This window comes from Culex quinquefasciatus, chromosome 1 (assembly GCF_015732765.1).
Source record: "Culex quinquefasciatus strain JHB chromosome 1, VPISU_Cqui_1.0_pri_paternal, whole genome shotgun sequence".
Classification (NCBI taxonomy): Eukaryota; Metazoa; Arthropoda; class Insecta; order Diptera; family Culicidae; genus Culex; species Culex quinquefasciatus.
In genome coordinates, this window is record NC_051861.1 from 84,524,520 (window position 1) to 84,544,769 (window position 20,250).

The window sequence follows — 20,250 nt, forward strand, 5'->3', positions numbered from 1 at the left end:
ACGTGCACCGGGCCGTGACGAAATTGTGTGCCATTATTATTTCAAAAACACACCATTTTAATTAAACACACACGCTTGATGATGACGGCATGATGATGGTTTGCGCGGAGAAAATTCCACCAGAGTGCTTTTGATGGTGGAGGGAGGGTTTGCGCGGGTAAATCGGTGGGAAGGTTAAAAAATACACGGAAATGCTTTGATCAATTTCGAGCGCAATTTCCTATTTTTTTTTTTAATTTGATGGAACAAACAAGCAAAGATTTTTTTTTTGTAAAACCATAACAACACGTTATGGTTACGAGTTAACCCCTAATGTTTATACAACAAATATTTTGAAATTGCTTTGTTTTACAACTTTGTTGAACTTTCTGACGACATACAGTATGTAAAAAAAGTATTTACACCCCTTGGGCACTATGCACATATTGTGATGAAACATCTAAACAATTTAATGTTGACAGAAACCTAGTACTACGTTTTGTTCAGAAACTCATGCTAGACATTTTGCTACAAAAAGCTCATGAAAAGATGATTTCTATAAAAAGTTATATAACAAATACTATTACGAAACTAAAAAAGGTGCAAAAAAAGTTTGTACACCTTTCGAAAAATTAACATAAATAATGTTATTTGTTGACAAATCACCATAAATCCAGTCTCCCAACTTCAAATAGGCATCCTTGACTGATTTATAAAATAATTTGGATTGAATATAAAGTTTACTAACAACTTAGTATAAAAGTTTATATAACTCTGGAAATTCTATATAAAACTTATCTAAACTTAATTTTGCAAACTTTTAATTCAACTAAATGTCAATATATTACCATATAATTGCTAAATAAACATTTTGGAGTGGGTATAACACCGTTTTGGGGTATTTGTATCGATAGAATAGATTTTTCGTTGGAATTTCGTACCAACCCGGAATTACGTCGTCGGAAAATCCGCTGGCATCGAACCGGTCCACAATTCTTAAGTCAACCTATGTGGCATCGGAAAGGGCATAAAATTTCCGATCTTTTGATACCCATACATCTAGGTTTTCTATAAAACCCACGATTTTAAATACCTAGGTAAAAACGTTGTTATGGTTTTGTTTGAGCAATCTGCCAAAATGTATGGAATTTCGTAATTTTTGTTCTCGTGGATCAAACTTACTTTTGCCCAGGTATTTAAAAACGTGGGTTTTATAGAAAACCTAGATGTATGGGTATCAAAAGATCGGAAATTTTATGCCCTTTTGATGCCACATAGGTTGACTTAAGAATTATGGACCGGTTCGAATGCCGGCGGATTTTCCGACGACGTAATTCCGGGTTGGTACGAAATTCAACGAAAATCTATTCTATCGATACAAATACCCCAAAACGGTGTTATACCCACTCCAAAATGTTTATTTAGCAATTCTATGGTAATATATTGACATTTAGTTGAATTAAAAGTTTGCAAAATTAAGTTTAGATAAGTTTTATATAGAATTTCCAGAGTTATATAAACTTTTATACTAAGTAGTTAGTAAACTTTATATTCAATCCAAATCATTTTAATCAGTCAAGGATGCCTATTTGGAGTTGGGAGACTGGATTTATGGTGATTTGTCAACAAATAACATTATTTATGTTAATTTTTCGAAAGGTGTACAAACTTTTTTTGCACCTTTTTTATTTTCGTAATAGTATTTGTTATATAACTTTTTATAGAAATCATCTTTGCATGAGCTGTTTGTAGCAAAATGTTTGGCATGAGTTTCTGAACAAAACGTAGTACTAGGTTCCTGTCAAACTTTAAATTCTTTATATGTTTCATCACAAAATGTGCATAGTGCCCAAGGGGTGTAAATACTTTTTTTACATACTGTAATTCCGGGTTGGTACAAAATTCCAACGAAAAATCGATTCTATCGATACGGTGCTATACCCACTCCAAAATGTTTATTAAGCAATTCTATGTTAATATATTGACATTCAGTTGAATTAAAAGTTTGCAAAATTAAGTTTAGATAAGTTTTATATAGAATTTCCACAGTTATATAAACTTTTATACTAAGTAGTTAGTAAACTTTATATTCAATCCAAATTATTATTTTTTATCAGTCAAGGATGCCTATTTGGAGTTGGGAGACTGGATTTTTGGTGATTTGTTAACAAATAACTTTATTTATATTAATTATTCGAAAGGTGTACAAACTTACTTTTTTAACATACTGTAAGAACATTAAACTTCCCATAAAATAAAACGCCTGAAAAAAACAGAGTATAGTAACGGAAAATGGCAGAAGTTTTATAAAATTATTTTTTTATTTTTTCGATGAAAGATACGTATTTTTTTATAATTTCGGGCACGCTATCAAATCGGGCGACCAATTAAACTCAAAAGTCTCTATTAAACCATTTTTTTTTTAAATATCACCATTTCAAACTGCAAATTATTAAAAAAACACGTACTTTTCCGAATGCTCAAAATTGTCAGCCCCTCAGTTACATGATACTAAAAATAGACCTTAGATTTGTGATCAGGGACTAAAATGACCCGGTAGATCATAGCTTCAAACCGAAAATTATAACTTTTCAAAAAGGTGGTTGCAAATATTAATTAAAAGATGTTTTTAAAGGTTGCTTCCTCTTGCAAATCAGCCCGAAAAATCCTGCGTTGAAATTCATATTAAGCATGTTAGGATCAATTTAAAATATTATGAATTTTTGGTATTTTTTTTTTTCTTTGCGGAGAATAACATTTTTTTTGTCAATATTTATACAGAGAAACCTCTTTTTAACGCGATGTGTTATGTTTTTCTTATTTGTTAATTTCTCTGGAACAACGCAATATTTTTGCAATCTTGTAAAAGCAATTTGTAGGTTTTGTTCAGATCTACAAAACGCTTTTTGAAGCTTGCAAAAATATTGTATAGTTTAAGAGCAATCGACGAAACAAAAAGCGTAACGCCACCGCGTAAAAAGAGATTTCTCTGTATTGAAAACTTATGATTGCTGAAAACATTAAACTTTACAAAGAGTTGCTTTCAACATATTTTGAAATTCTGAAAAACACTTTTTAAATGGACTACACTGAAAAAATAATGCACGGTAAAAATTTTTTTGGTGATTTTTTATTTAACTTTTTGTCACTAAAACTTGATTTGCAAAAAAAACACTATTTTTTTTTTTTATATATATGTTTTAGAGGACATCAAATGCCAACTTTTCAGAAATTTCCAGGTTGTGCAAAAAATCTTTGAGCGAGTTATGAATTTTTGAATCAATACTGATTTTTTCAAAAACTCGAAAAATAGGTCGCAAAAATTTTTCAACTTCATTTTTCGATGTAAAATCAAATTTGCAATCAAAAAATACTTCATTGAAATTTTGATAAAGTGCACCGTTTTCAAGTTAAATCAATTTTTAGGTAACTTTTTTGAAAATAGTCGCAGTTTTTAATTTTTTTAAATTAGTGCACATGTTTGCACACTTTTAAAAAAATATTTTTGAAAAGCTGAGAAAATTCTCCATATTTTGCATTCTTGAATTTTGTTGATACGACCCTTAGTTGCTGAGATATTTCCATGCAAAGGTTTAAAAAAAGGAAAAATGATGTTTTCTAAGTCCCACCCAAACAACATACCATTTTCCAATGTCGATATCTCAGCAACTAATGGTCCGATTTTTAATGTTAAAATATGAAACATTCGTGAAATTTTCATATCTTTTCAAAAAAAAATATTTTGAAATTTTTTAAACCAGGACTAACATTTCAAAAGGACCAAACATTCAATATTACGCCCTTTTAAAATGTTAGTTTTGATTTAAAATTTTGAAAATATTTTTTTCGAAAAGATCGGAAAATTTCACGACTGTTTCATATTTTAACATTGAAAATCGGACCATTAGTTGCAGAGATATCGACATTGGAAAATGGTGTGTTGTTTGGGTGGGACTTAGAAAACATCATTCCTGTTTTTAAACCTTTGCATGGCAATATCTCAACAACTAAATGTCGTATCAACAAAATTCAAGAATGCAAAATATAGAGCATTTTTTCAGCTTTTCAAAATTATTTTTTTTTAAAGTGGGCAAACATGTGCACTAATTTTAAAAAATAAAAAACTGTGACTATTTTCAAAAAAGTCACCAAATCAGTATGGATTCAAAAATTCATAACTCGCTCAAAGATTTTTTGCACAACCTGGAAATTTCTGAAAAGTTGGCATTTGATGTCCTCTAAAACATATCAAAAAATAAAAAATAAATTAAATAGTGTTTTTTTGCAAATCAAGTTTTAGTGACAAAAAGTTAAATAAAAAATTACCAAAAAAAAAATTGCCGTGCATCATTTTTTTTCAGTGCAGTCCATATCCATACCTACAACTTTGCCGAAGACACCAAATCGATCAAAAAATTCCTTCAAAAGATACAGGGTTTTGAATTTTCATGCATCATTTTTGTATGGCCAGCTGCCAAATTTGTATGGAAAATTATATGGACAAACTTATGATGCAAAATGGCTTTTTTGGGCATACCAAAGGCACCAAATAAGTTTCAGTCGGATTAAAAAATACAAAATTTAAATTTAAGAAAAAATACCGATTTCGTAGAGAATTGCTTAAAAATAAATTTTCAACATCTATTTATTTTAGCAGCTGTTCATACAAAAATGGAAAGTAAGTTAAGAAAATATGTATCATTTAAAGGAATTTTCCGAACGATTTGGTGTTTTTGGCAAAGTTGCAGTTCTGAAAAAATATTTCCACGGAATTTTTTTGTGTGATTTATGAAACTATATGTTTTTTTGAAGGATTTTTTTCGGAAAGATTGAAATTTTCCACAAATTTTTCGATTTTTAACATTAAAAATCTGACGAATGATTGCTGAGATATCGTCTTTTGAAAAAGAAGGTCTTATTGGATGATATTTAAAAAAAACTTTTTTTTATTATTTTTTGTTAATACTACTTGGGCTGATCTCAACATATAAGTGTCCAATTCGGAAAGTGCAGATACAAAATCTTTAGAATCTACTCAACCAATCAAAAAAAAATAGCAATAGAAAAATTTGTACACAAATATCAAGAATATTCCTATTTTTACCATAAAAGTGATTTTTTTAAAGGACGGCACTATTCAATTGTAATTTTTTTTTTACATTAAAAACTGAAGCTATATTTTTTCGGTGAGATTCTTATTTTTAAAAACGTATTCAAAATATACAAAAATAAAACCCGCACAAAAAGTTCTATTTATCTCGTTGCAAAACTTGATTTTGCTACCACTCGTCGTTTTTTCCAGCTAATTAAACCTAATTAAATAAATATACGACTCGTGCTGAAAAAATCTTCATTTGGCATCATTGTACTGTTTCATTTTTTTAAATTTCAAAAATGTAACAATAAGGTGGTGGAATTAATCATTTAAATATAATTTAACAGTTGGTTTCATGCGATAAGCCATCATTTTAAAAATGAAAAGATATCGCCACCTTCTATTCAAATTGCAATATTATAAACTAACTTATTCTACTTATGTGGTCGGTGTCTTTTTCACTCTTTAACTAAAATGGGTCACAAAAAAGATATGATTGATGGCTGATATCAAACACGATTTTTGGTACCGTATCATTTAATAGATCCAGCTATCAAAAGTTTATCAAAATTACGTAACCGGCCTTAATTTGAGGCAGGGTTGCCATATATTAAATTTTTTAGACTAGTTTGGAAGATCTTTTTAATGTCAACGGTCGGAAGGTGGATAAGGACAGATTGGTAAGATTCGGCTTAAAAAAGGTACATAAATATCACTTAAGCGGTCACAACTTGAGACAGGGTTGCCATATCTTCGTACCGTCATCATTGGATCTGGGGGGGTGAGATTGGGTCATACAAATTTCAGCATTTTTGTATGACCCAATCTCACCCCCTGACCCAATGTCACCCCTGATGACGGTACTTTTAATTTCGTTTGGAAAGTGTCTCGTGTACCTATCCAACGATGGTTTGAGTGATGAATCCAGATATTGTTTATAGAATGATTAGTGAGATCCGGCTTCAAAAAAGTACATAAATATCACTTAAGTGGTCATAACTTGAGACTGGGTTGCCAGATGTCCGAAATTATAGACTCGTTTTGAAGATTTCTTAACTACCCATACAAATAATTGTTGGATGATGGTCACAACTTGAAACGGGGTTGTCAGATCTTCATAATAAAGGTTTCGTTGGAAAATTATATCAACTACCTATCCAAATATGTATAACTTAAGGATATTTTAGTTTATTTCTGGACACTTATGTAACATCCGAATCAACGATGCCAGATTATTTAATGGCAGATTATGTCAACTTCGAAGCAATACAAGATTTTTTTTAAATTCTAACAGAAGATTTAAGCTTTTTAATCATATTAAAGGATGATTCAATTACAATTTTTTTGAAATTTTTAAATATAATCAATTTTTAAAAATATGTATAAACAGATTTTTGGGATTTTCTGGATCGAAAAATCTGTAAAATACAGATTTATCTGTAAATCTGGCATGGCTGATCCGAATATGTGTGAAAACACATTTTTATGTATAACATTTGAACTAGTCATCGAAGCTTCAAACAATTCAATAGCCCTAAACCGAGTCAAATGTAAAAACTCAGTGACAATTTTGGTGACAGACCCACACACAGACAGACAGACATATGTTTTTTTGTATTTGATTCTGAGTTGATAAGTATACATATAGGTAGGTCAACGAGCTTTCATAGAAAAGTTCATTTTTGCAGCAATAATCCTCTCAGTGAGGAAGGCACGAATGTAAACGTTGTTATTTTAATTGATTCAGATCTGGCCAACCATTTTATAAATTAGGTTATTAGGTTATTTAGTGTTTATTTAATTAAATGTTTTTATTAGTCAGTTGTGTTTCATTAATTACAATATCTCCTTTGTATGAACTGTACATTAAATCTAGAACAAAACAAAAGATACTGTATGAAAAATACGACTCAACCACGTTGTAAAAAAAAACTGAATATTTTTAAAACAGTTTTCCGTGTTCTCACCACGTGTTCATCAACTTCCCAAAGTGGCCAATCTGTTCAAACATTCCCAACTCCACGCGTGCAAAATTCTCCAAACAACATCCCGTTTATCCGTTATCCTTACCCCGTTCCTCCTTCCCCATCATGTAACTTCCGACAGCCAACGGGTGGTGCATATATTATTTTAATAACAGAATGATAAAACAATCACAAAACGGCCCCACGCGGGACGACGTGCCATTCGCGCCCACCAACCCATGACCACGTGGACATACCATGATGATGCACCGCACCATGTGATGCCACAGCAAATTGTTCCGCGGGCATGTCCAGGAGGTCTGGACCCGCGAAAGCGTGATAATGTAAATAATTACATAATCCATTATGCGATGGAAGGGTTGATCATTTTTGGTTGAGGAAATTTGAGTAAAGTTTGGAGTCTTAAATTTTGTTGCAAAACTCTTCAAAATTGAATAACTAACTTCAAATTACGCAAACTAGTTTCATCTCTCAAAGTTCATCATCGAAAATTTTTAAAACATTGTCATCCCTAGGGAACTTTACGGTCCATGACTCCAGAGTCCCCGAGTCCATCCAGAACTCCAAAATTGGAAAATAATCTAATTACGATGATGCGTGCACTCGGACGAGACATTGTGTCGCAATATGAAGCACATCAAACCGAAAGATATGGTCAATTTTGAACACCTCCCAACCCCTTTCCACCGTAAAAGCAGCGCATACATTCAGGCGCAAAAGAGAATGGTGAATGCGCCCGAAAGTAGACACAAAGTTGCAAAAAGGGTTTCCCAAGTGAGAGAAAAAGTCATCGTTACGGGCAAGACTCAATATCAAAAGTGACGGTTGCATACATTCGGGGGAATAAATAAAACAAGCCGGCACAGAAGAATTGTCCAACGCGGTGTGGCGCCACACCGTTCGAAAACGTTGTATTACTAGTTAAAAGTGAGGGGGTTAAAATGGAGTCTGCTTCCTCCATCAACGGAAACAAATTGAATCGAAATTGATATTCAAATTGAAAATCATCGACGAGGACGACAGCCGTGAGATGAATCGAGACATACAAAACGCACCGCTGCGTGAAGGATCTATGGTTTTGATGGTTTGGAAGGCTTGTTTTGCGCTGAAAAGGTGTAGGAGAGAGTGGAGTTTGAACACAAAAACAGAAGTGAAGAAGTGAAGAAGTGAAGAAGTGAAGAAGTGAAGAAGTGAAGAAGTGAAGAAGTGAAGAAGTGAAGAAGTGAAGAAGTGAAGAAGTGAAGAAGTGAAGAAGTGAAGAAGTGAAGAAGTGAAGAAGTGAAGAAGTGAAGAAGTGAAGAAGTGAAGAAGTGAAGAAGTGAAGAAGTGAAGAAGTGAAGAAGGCAATGTAACGCAGTTGAACACTTTTTTGTCTCAACTCTCCCCTAAACCATGACGCACACCACCACCGTCATGCAACAGAACAAAAATAATAAATTGATATTTCACTGTTTGCATCATATTACAGATATTGAATTTATTCGGTGTCAGATTCAATACCTTGCCACCTTGCCGGGGCCAGTATTCGCAGGACTCCCTTTCCCCGAGGCGGCACAAGTTCGATGTTCATATGTGTGTTTTAAGGATTCATCGATGGCACTCTTGGCCTGTCGCGCCAGCCGCGTCAGAATTGAGTTGAGTCATGGCTCCTGCTGCGTGAAGGATGTTTGCGAAATCGAAAATTTGCATAACAAATAAATCCGAATATGTGCAGTGTGATAACTGAGCGGGCGAGATGTGTGTACACTGTACACGGGCAATGTTTTGTCAATTGTGGGATTGGTTCAAGAAATAGGGTGAACTTCAAAATCAAGCTGGGAAAAAAATCAAAAAAGGAAAGTATTAAACCATTTTCTTCTAGACATAAAACAATAATATTTTTTTGGATAATCGTTTTCTCTATTTTAAGCAGATTTATTTTTCAAAGGTGCACAAAGATGCACATCTACAAAAGGACAAAAAACTGTGCTTAAGATTTTTTTGATTTCTATCTCCTTTCCATTGCAATTTTAAAAATTTTACACACTTTTTCTTACGCTTGTAAGTCCCTTAGGGGACCATCCATAAACCACGTGGACACTTTAGGGGGTATGGCGATTGTCCACGCTCCATACAAAAAAGATTTTTTTTGTATGGACAATTGTCCACGAGGGGGGGGGGGGTTCGAGATTACCAAAAAAGTGTCCACGTGGTTTATGAATGGTCCCTAGTTAACAAAATGGATTATATTGCGCCAAACAAATAACGTATTTATATAAATTCGATTTCAACCATTATGCTTATGAGCAGTTTTCTACGGAATCGGTCTTTTTCGTTAATTTTAATTTTTGTATTTTTTAATCCGGCTGAAAATTTTTTGGTGCTTTCGGTATGCCCAAAGAAGCCATTTCGCATCATTAGTTTGTCCATATAATTTTCCATACAAATTTGGCAGCTGTCCATACAAAAATGATATGTGAAAATTCAAAAATCTGTATCTTTTGAAGGAATTTTTTGATCGATTTGGTGTCTTCGGAAAAGTTGTAGGTATGGATATGGACTACAATGAAAAAAAACGATACACGGTAAAAAAAATTGGTGATTTTTAATTTAACTATTTGTCACTAAAACTTGATTTCCAAAAAAACACTATTTTTATTTTTTATTTTTTTTTTTTTGATATGTTTTAGAGGACATCAAATGCCAACTTTTCAGAAATTTCCAGAATGGGCAAAAAATCTTTGACCGAGTTATGATTTTTTGAATCAATACAGATTTTTTCAAAAAATCGAAATATTGGTCGCAAAAATTTTTCAACTTCATTTTTCGATGTAAAATCGAATTTGCAATCAAAAAGTACTTTAGTAAATTTTTGATAAAGTGTACCGTTTCCAAGTTTTAACCATTTTTAGATAACTTTTTTGAAAATAGTCGCAGTTTTTAATTTTTTTAAAAATAGTGCCCATGTTTGCCCACCATTGAAAAAAATATTTTTGAAAAGCTGAGAAAATTCTCTATATTTTGCTTTTTCGGACTTTGTTGATACGACCCTTAGTTGCTGAGATATTGCCATGCAAAGGTTAAAAACAGGAAAAGTTACCTAAAAATGGTTATAACTTGGAAACGGTGCACTTTATCAAAAATTTACTAAAGTACTTTTTGATTGCAAATTCGATTTTACATCGAAAAATGAAGTTAAACAGTTTTTGCGACCAATATTTCGATTTTTTGAAAAAATCTGTATTGATTCAAAAAGTCATAACTCGGTCAAAGATTTTTTGCCCATTCTGGAAATTTCTGAAAAGTTGGCATTTGATGTCCTCTAAAACATACCAAAAAATAAAAAAAAATTAAAAATAGTGTTTTTTTTGCAAATCAAGTTTTAGTGACAAAAAGTTAAATTAAAAATCACCAATTTTTTTTACCGTGTATCAATTTTTTTCAGTGTAGTCCATATCCATACCTACAACTTTGCCGAAGACACCAAATCGATCAAAGATTCCTTCAAAAGATACAGATTTTTGAATTTTCACATATCATTTTTGTATGGACAGCTGCCAAATTTGTATGGAAAATTATATGGACAAACTAATGATGCAAAATGGCTTCTTTGGGCATACCGAAGGCACCAAAAAAGTTTCAGCCGGATTAAAAAATACAAAAAAAAAACGAATGACCGAAATCTCAGAGAATTGCTCTTATACATTAAAATCTATATTAAATGGTTAATTCTTTCAAAAATGGCGTAGTTTTTTTATAATTATATATTTAAAAAAATCATTTTGGATTTAGCTAAATTGAAAACAATCATCAACAAAAAAAAAACTTTGAAAAAGAAAAAAAATCAGCCTGGCACAAATGATATTTGAATTTTTGGTACCTTGGTTGAGTGAGGGCAAGCAATAAAACTATGTTCCAAATTTCATGCCAAGCTTTCAAATTTTTTAAGCGGATACATCAGCCCGGGAGCATGTTGACAGCTCCCATACAAACTGAGCGTACCCCGTTTTGTGGGCCCAGTGGGCCTAAGATGGCGGCCTTCGATATTATCTAGCCAAACTTTTGAAAATGGCGAATAGTTTAAATAAATATAGTTTTTGCTTTGTTTTGGTTTAAAATGACAAAATAAGCATTCTGGAATAATTTTCTTGAAAAACTTGTTTAGAGATACGCCACGTTCAAATATTAGTCTAGAACAGTTGAAGTGAGCGTGCCGAAAAGCCGTTACGAAAAAAAGTTTCCTATGCAAATTTTGAGTTGCGTATTTGATGAACGGACTTCGACGAGGCCCACTTGCCATCTGTCGGTGAATATGCGCAACTCACGAAAACTGTCGTCATAGGGTCCGGTTGGGATACATAGATACAATTTTGTATTGATGAAAAAAAAATGTTATTGTTGATCCTATTTTTTTAGGCTCAGTTATGAAATTCAATAAAAAAAATTCTGCATTTTTTTCAACGGTTCCATTTTATTACAAATCGGATCGATAATTTGTAAGTTACATTTCCGATTGAAAAATTAAGAATAATTGATTAATAGTAGTATTCTATATAAAGTCATAATTCAGCAACCAAAGGTCGAACTGCAAAAAAAATATCATAAAAAGTTGTAAATTATTTTGAAATAATCATTGAATACGTCAATTATATCAATTATCTTAATGTTTACTATTTCTCTACAAACATCTATGAATGTTGATCCTTGACAAACTATTTTGATATTGTTGCAAAATATCGTTGAAAAAATCTCAAGATTTCAGTACCTAAAAAGTTTCTTTTTCAAATATTATGAAAGAAAAACAAACAAAATTTTAAAAAAATACAACCGATAAAAAAATTTCTCATATTGTATGTCTCACGCCAATATGACGGAAGGTGATAATTATCATTGCAAATCAAAGCACCTTACCCTAGTAATTTTTTTAAGCATACAGGTTTTATAATGGTTCTGGAAACCCGCAAAAAAACTAAAAAGGCATCTATGGCCTTCCTAAAATCTAACATGTTACTAGGGTATAAACTTCTTTTTGGAAAGTTTAACAGCTAATCTTCCAAGCTCCAGAAAAACGGGGAATTTATAAGAAAAGTCCCCATTTTTCTCGAGCTTGGGAGTTATGGTGTTAGAAGAAATATCCGTGACCTAGAAAATATGTTATGTGTGGATTTTAGCTTTTATCCAATTTTGAGTTTTTTCATATATTGTGATGGAGACACATGATCAATAATAAAGCTGCGTTTTAGGTGAAGAGAATATAGAAATTTTTAAAATTTAAATAAATCAAAAATCCCTGGGTACAATACTTTTTAGGCCACGAAATTTGAAAACAAATACCCTTAAGCGTCCTATCCACGTAGATATTTTCAAGATACATTGATAATAATCTCTTTCAGCCATGGCGTTTTGTTTAATATTCTTATAAAAAAACAAGGTGACTTTGATAGTTACTGTGTTTCTCATAAATGTCAGCCTAAAGGTGGGGTCCTTGAGCAAATCATGACACTTAGAGAGTATTTCAATAATCATATTTATCAATGTTTTCAAAATAATAGTTAACAAACTTTTGAAACATTTTCAAAAATGTGGAGTTGGAGTCAGAGTTGAAGCCAACAATTTGTTGAAAGCTTTACCCGTGGAGTTGGAGTCAGAGTCGGCTAGAGTTGGTAGGCCGGAGTTGGAGTCGGAGTCGGAGTCAGTTGGACCTAAAAGCCGGAGCCGAAGTCGGAGTCAAAAAAAATCAAACCATACACATTAACGACCCCCGGGTCTTTTGTGGTCTCTATTGCAAGTTTCTGCTCGAACCTAGGAGTCCGAAGGCTTAAATGGGGAGAGCACCCAAACCTCTTTCTACTCCAAGGAACCTTCCACCCCAGTGTTTGAACTGACGACCTTCGGATTGCGAGTCCAACCGCCGCCAGCGATTCCACCGGATTAGGCTTGGTTTGGTGTGTTGTTTGTACTTATGGCATGGAGACAACTCCTACACCTGGAATGACTTAACGGCCTAACAACCAAGGCCGGGACCGACATTTTACTTCCTCATCCGATGGAAGGTTGCAGCAGATGGGAATCGAACCCAGAATCATCCACTTACAAAGCGGACAGCGTAACCATTCGGCCACGCACTGCCACCGAAGTCGGAGTCGTAGTCGGCTAATCTCAGAAAGCTGTAGTCTGAGTAGTTTGAAACATGACCCGACTTCGCGGCCCTGGCTCACACATTTTGGGAGCAGCTGTTCAAACGAAAATGTTATGTTCGAAAATCTGAAACATTCGAAAAAGAACTTCCGATCGGTTTGGTATCTTCGGCAAAGTTGTAAGTTTTGATTAGGACTATTCAGCTTAAAAATTGTATCAGGGAAAAAAATAATGATGTTCTAGGCTATAGAAAACCGCATCTTTTAACCCAGTGGTTCTCATCCTTTACCGTTCCATTTCCCTCTCGGCTTATTTTCAGGAGCTTCATTCCCCCCTCCCTCCCCACACTATTTAGATTTTTTTTTGTATTCGGCGTATAATTATCTCACACTTCTGTGGACTTCAAAAGCCTAAGAGATTTCATAACATAAATAAATTATCCGTTTTGAAAATTTAATCTTGTGTATTTGTTCAACTGGTAATGTTTTTTTTTAAGTATTTACTATTTAGTGTTAATTCATACTCACCGAAAATCTTCAGAATCCTCAAAAAAAAATAAAAGGCGACAAAATTTCCCAAAAAAGATCATTATTTTTTTTGAAGCTATTCAGGTTTGACGAATGCAAAACACGAAACTTACAGAAATATAAAATACCGTAAACTGGGGTGACTTTGATAGCCCGGGGTGACTTTGATAGGTTTTTCAAATGCCCGTCAAATTAATATTTAAACATTTTTGAGAATTTTGAGTATGTAAGCATTAAGGGAAAGCTTATTATCGAACATATATGCAAAAATGTGTAACAGTCACTGGATTGGATGTATCAAAAATAGTGGCCAAATCAAATTTCTATCAATGTCACCCCGGGCTATCAAAGTCACCCCAGTTTACGGTTTATCTGTTTCAGTTCCAAAAGAGATCGCAAAAAATTAAAACTCTACACAGAGAACAATAAGTTCCCAAAATCCGTTTGTGCACGAATGAAAATGGGCGATTTTGAAAAACGTATCATGAAATTTGAACACTCTGTTCGTGGTTCCCATTTTCATGAACGCTTGTTCACGATTTTAGAAACTCTTTTTTCTCCGTGTAGAGAATTCGTTATCAAATGTTTTTTCTATATATATTTTTAAGAAAAACTCATAAATGGAATCATGTTAAAACATACAGAATTGATATTATTCAATTTAAAAAAAAATAAAAACTGTTAAAACTCATTAAAAATAAGTTATGAATCACGAAACATTTGTATAGAATGTTCTGAACATGAAATTTCAGAAAAAAAAAAAATATTTTTTTCTGCTGCGCTGTTTGAAGATATCGGATTTCTTTCACATCCTCATTTCCCCTCAAAAGTGGTCAAATTACCCCTAGGGTTGAGAAACACTGTTTTAAACCTCTATCCTTTACGCTTCTTTACTGCGATCAAATATATGAACTACCCTAAACAACAGCGTAACATGGCTTGAAACACTTGAGCACACTTGTGTAAGCAAGTTCTTCAGCTGACAGTCTACAAGAACAACAGTGAAGCACACACTGACATTTTTGATTGTTTGCCGGAACATATTCCAGATCTCACACTCGATCCTGACAATAACGCGTTGGAGGCAAACAGGATTCTCACACTTTCCTCGAACCCGTTACAAATCGATTCACCGAATACCTGCGGGGACATTTTATGGAAACAATTTTCCCGACCGTCGTCGACTTCCCGGTGGGCGGATGATTGTGGCCACTCCGGGATCCTGGGTGGGAACGGCCGCGGCGGTGGCGATGGACACGCCGAATTTCGAGCTCTCTTGAAGGTTCTTGCATACACGTGGACCACGGCTTAAGTTCGGCACAGCAGGAGGACCCGGGTTATTCCGTCCGGGGAACTGTGCAATGATGTATAAAAAAGAAAAAAAAAGGGGAATTATATTTCCCGCTTCATTTCACTCTGATTGACGTTAGCATCAAATTATGCAACAAAAGGTACCCCCGTGGATGGTTTTGCTGGTCATAGACCTAATATTGAACAATAAAAGAGTACAGTGTTTAACAAATTGTTTTTGGATGAAATCACTTAAAAGGGGGCAATCACTTTTTCAGGATTTTTTTTAAAAAAAAAGGTGATGCTTTTCAAACTATGTGTTTCATGAGATTCCTATTTTTATATTTATTATATTATATTGGATTTTCTTAACCTTTTTTATTTTTAATATTTTCTTTGAAAAATGATTAGATTTGATTACAAATAACAGTTTTTACACATTTCTCAAGATTGGTAAATGGAATTTCAATACTTTTCCTCCTATCAACTGCAGCTAATATTCCACTCTTGCTTCAGTTGTGCAATTAGCATCAAAATTAGTTGTAACCAAAAAGCACGCAGCAAACTTCCCAAACTCAAGTGACTCTCCCCCTCACCCAACGGCATCGTGGTGGCTCAAAATTGCCTAATAACAGGTTCACATGGAAAACGAACCAAACAGCGCCAAACATCATGCAACACGTACAGCACGGCCGGCACTGGATGGGATGCATCACGCAGCGCAGCATGAAGCGTATGTTCATTTCAATGATTTCGTGCTGATTTTCAGTTTTTTTTCTCCACTCTCCTCACCCTTTTTTAATGTTATTCCATTTGTGAGAATGGCTTGTGGTCTCGACTGATGAGAATTAAATCGCTCAAAAACGATTTTCCGGAAACTCCTCGCATTGCGTATTAATAATCATAATATTTTACCGGCCCAATGACGCCGAGGACACGTGGCCCATTTCGGGGCCAAACCTCCAAATTATGTGGCCATCATCGGCGAGGAGTCCATCCTTGGCCAACGTTCGATGTCAATCATTTTGGGAGGATTTCAATGAGGAAACGATATCCTCCTCTCATTACGCAGCAATTATTCCTGGCCGGTGGTTTTGAGTTTTTCGTGGGTTGGTGGTTCTGCCCTCGCGAGACGGTGACACGCGTGACGCGGATGAGTTGTTTGAAATATGATCGGTCATCAAACTAATCGGGCACTTATAGATATTAGTTGCCCAACTGATGATGGGAGCTGAAATTTGAAATTGTTTATGCTGTCATGCGGTTTGTGGTGATGGTTTGAGGAAAAACCTACATTGTGGTTACGGAATTGGTTGTGTGTTTTTGATGAATAATAATGGAAATTTTCTATTCTAATAAAACTTTACTCCTCAAAAAAATATATACATATGTATTTAGATTATTCTCATTTCTCATTTATAAAGATACATTTGCGTTTTTCAAATCCGGGCTTTCTCGGGGCTACCCCCTGATATCAAAGATTGACCCATCTCGAAGCTAAATTCCGAATTTGAGCTCATTCTGACCATAAGCCGACAGTGCAAAAACGTTACTTAACCCACCCTTAGGTGGTTGGTGCCTTCCTCACATTTAAAGGGTGCTATCCAAAATAGACACAAAATGGCGGTGTTTTTCAGAGTTTTATCAATGTTGACTCATTATTCATACCACTAGATTGGGTAGTCAAATCTTTATATTGCAGGGCACTTATGTGGTTACAACTTATGATAGGGTAGTCAGATCTTCAATCCAATTCGTGCTCGTTGAAAAGGTCTTTTAATTACCTATCCAAAGATAGGTCGCATGAATATCATGAGATAAGATGAGATGATCATGAGATCCGGCCTCCAAAATGTGCATAAATAACACTTAGGTGTTTATAAATTTAGATAGGGTGTCAGATCTTCAATGTTTTGGACGCGTTGGAAAGGTCTTTTGATTACCTATGCAACGATAGGTCGCATGATAGATTCGGACAACAAAATATCTGTGAACCGGCCTCCAAAAGGTGCGTAGATAACACTTAAGTGCTTATAACTTTTGACAGGATTTTCAGATCTTCAATGTCTTGGACGCGTTGAAAAGGTCTTTTAAATACCTTTCTGAAAATGTATAGCATCATTTCTTACAAAAACCACACTTTTTACAATCTTCCGAACTGTTGCTAAAATAGTTTTTTAGCATAACTTTTTAAGTACTTAACTAAACTCCACAATTTTTAATAGCGACTTATGGGACCCCAGGACGGATCGAATGAGGCCAAAACGGACAAAATCGGTTTAGCCAGTCTTGAGATAATCGAGTGACAATTTTTTGATCAACATCTCACCACACACACAGACATTTGCTCAGAATTTGATTCTGAGTTGATAAGTATACATAAAGGTGGGTCTAGGAGGTCTAATTGAGAAGTTCATTTTATAGCCTTTCCTCAGTAAGGTGAGGAAGGCAAAAAGGAGTAAACTCACGTTATTATTCATGTCATCGACGTCATTTTTAGCTAACTCGTAGGCTTCTTGAGCCTTAGCAAGGTGTTCCTTTGCGGATTTTACTTTGGCCTCAGCCGTCTGAAATTCGGGATCCTCCGGACCGATGTCCTTGATAGCCCGCTCAGCTTCATTCATCAGTTGCCGGGATTCTTCGAGGGTCCCGTAGGCAGAAGCCTTGCGGACAATTGCTCTCTCGTATCGGTTCTGAAAGTTAGTTATTACTTTGTATATCAATAATAGCAAAAAATCATTAAAACTTACCTTTTTTAAGGAACTCGCGAGGTGGATCATAAAAAAGTTACGAAATGGCCGCCTTTTACTATCAAGATTCTTTTGTAAAGGTATGAACGGTATCGAGAATTGCATAGGAAGCGTTCAGTTATTACGTAACGCAGTCAGGTGTAAAATAATAAAAAAATACAGAATAAACATCATTTTAGAGATTTTCGATCCTAAAACCAAAATGTATACACAATTTTAAAGTTAAATGTATTTGAATATTGCAACGATTTAGTTATTTATTGAATAATGATTTAATATGATAAAAAAACTGCACGCAGAAAAATAATGCTTGTCTGAGTCAACAAAACATTTTGTTGATTCGAAAATCATAATTCAACGACGTTTAGCAAATAAAAAATGAAAGACTTTTGTTGAATTTAGAAAATCAAGGTTTGTTTCAACACAAAATTTTTGTTGATAATATTCAACAAAATGTTGATTGAAACAAACCTCGTAAAGGCTGATTTTACAAAACATTTTTCTGTGTGTATTAAAGGTTCAAAAAATTATTGTTTTTCCCCTACACCCTTACCAAAAATCGAGCAAAAAACCCGATTTTTACGCAATAAAAGAACGCTCCCTATGGGTTGAACTGAAAAATTCGTAAGTTTCAATAATCTGCACAGCTCTAAAAAGATCTGCAGTAGAATAAAACAACCCAATCAAACGGTTTTCCGCTCGACGGGTTCATTCGGCTTCGATTCCGCTTCGAAAATTGCTTCGAAATTTTCTAAGCGGAATCTCCGGTTGAATTCCGTTTGGGCCATTTTTGCTCAAGAGCGACACCTGCTGGTGTATGGCAGAACTGCAGTGACATTTCGCCACGTTTCGCCGAAACGGTTCTTTTGTCAGAGTGTTGATGTAACTGAGTCTGTCGACTCTGACGAGTCGGCCATTGTGATTTTGTTTTTAGCGCCGCGCGGTCGTGTCCGTCGAGCGGAAAACCGTTTTATTGGGTGTTCGCGTCTACGTCGTGTTTTGTTAAGTTTTTATTTGAAAATGTAAGTTTTCAGTTCGTTTTTTTTTAAAGTGCCATTATAAAAGTCAGTATATAAGAGTAGTGAAGTTCCAGCAATAACTGGCCGGCCTCTGGCCTCGTAAAAGTGCGCGTGCCCCCTCTCCCCCCCCCTCCCACAAAATGTATCTAACAACACTGCTTCTAGTAAACTGTGGTTCGAGTCTCGAGGCGTTTGACAACGGTGACAACTGACAGCAAAACAAACATCAACTCAAGGTGGCCGTCAGCTTTAACCCGCTTCTCAATGAAAAAAAAAGAGGTGAGGAAGGCAAAAAGAGTGAGTTTTTGTATGATAAATGTAAATATAAGATCCCTAATAAAATGTTTTTTTCCAGAATTTCGTGAGGAACTGGTAGCGGCAGAATCGATGTAATTTTCAGTGCGGTTTCAAACCAAACTTGAAGTGGAAAACAAAGAAAAGTTTCAAATTTGACGGCTTTCTTATGCCTACTTGTGTCACGTTTGCTAGCAGATTATGTTACCCAAACTAAACTGTTGATGTATTTTGCTCGACCGGTTTAGGATGTTGCGGTGGCACCAACCAAATAGCACCAACTTCAATTACATCGTAAGGATGTATTTAGGGCCGGTCAATCTACTCAACACCATTGCACTTACACAATCCTTTGTTTTCCGATTTTTACGGCAGCAACAAGTGGATAACAAGGATCTCAAGTGGCACTGGAAATGACTCGCAGAATCAACATGCGGATCTCGAAGCTTTTGTACCAGAGGACCATAATTTAAGGTAGTTGAAGTTAGGGTGATAAACCGATGTTCAGCATTATTTTGTTCAATTTTGCTTTGTTACAGATATCACAAAAGTGCAAGATAATCAATTGAAGTTCAACGTAACCTTCGGTGGTTTGCAACGCAGAATGAAGCAGCAAGTACAATATTTCTACCATGAAGTTCTAGAGTATCCTGCAATTATCAACATCCGCTGACAAAGAAGCAAAATCGCATCGTGTACACCGTCAAGAAAATTAATCGTGCAACATAATTTTTCAACAATTTTACTGAATTCGTTGCTTGTGTGCTATCTTGTGACAACTTCCCACTCAACAAACCCTACAAGATGTTTTAAAACTGTTTTGTAAATTCGCTGTGAAATGATCGTGCTATGTATCTTTTGACACGTCAAATAAATTGTTAAGAAATGTTAAAATTAATTTTTGTTTTTTCTCAAATTTACGATGAAATGCATTATTCAGAAGCAAGACATCTTTTGTTTTTGAAAATATACTGGGAAGGTTGGTTAACCTATTGATTGGAGCTTATTTTAGTTTGTAGCGAAAATTTGAGGCACAGCTTCTCAAATTTGTGTTTACAATGTTAACTGTATTTTTTAACTGGAGCAACCATCTTAGTTGAAACTTGGTGCGTGTAGGGATTATGGGTTGCAGGATTGAATATGTAATAAATTATTAAATGAGTATTTATTATAAGATTGATATAATTCATAAAT

The 20,250-nt window shown here is 34.5% G+C and overlaps 1 long non-coding RNA gene across 2 annotated transcripts; it reads left to right on the forward strand.

The window, feature by feature from the left end:
* Positions 1–18,690: 18,690 nt before the first annotated feature.
* Positions 18,691–19,848, forward strand: LOC119765535. Of its 2 annotated transcripts, none has more exons than XR_005276800.1 (3): positions 18,691–18,765; positions 19,432–19,530; positions 19,596–19,848. It is a non-coding gene; the product is annotated as an uncharacterized LOC119765535 (long non-coding RNA). The 2 variants fall into 2 exon arrangements; XR_005276801.1 differs by lacking the exon at positions 18,691–18,765 and adding an exon at positions 19,313–19,350.
* Positions 19,849–20,250: the final 402 nt, after the last annotated feature.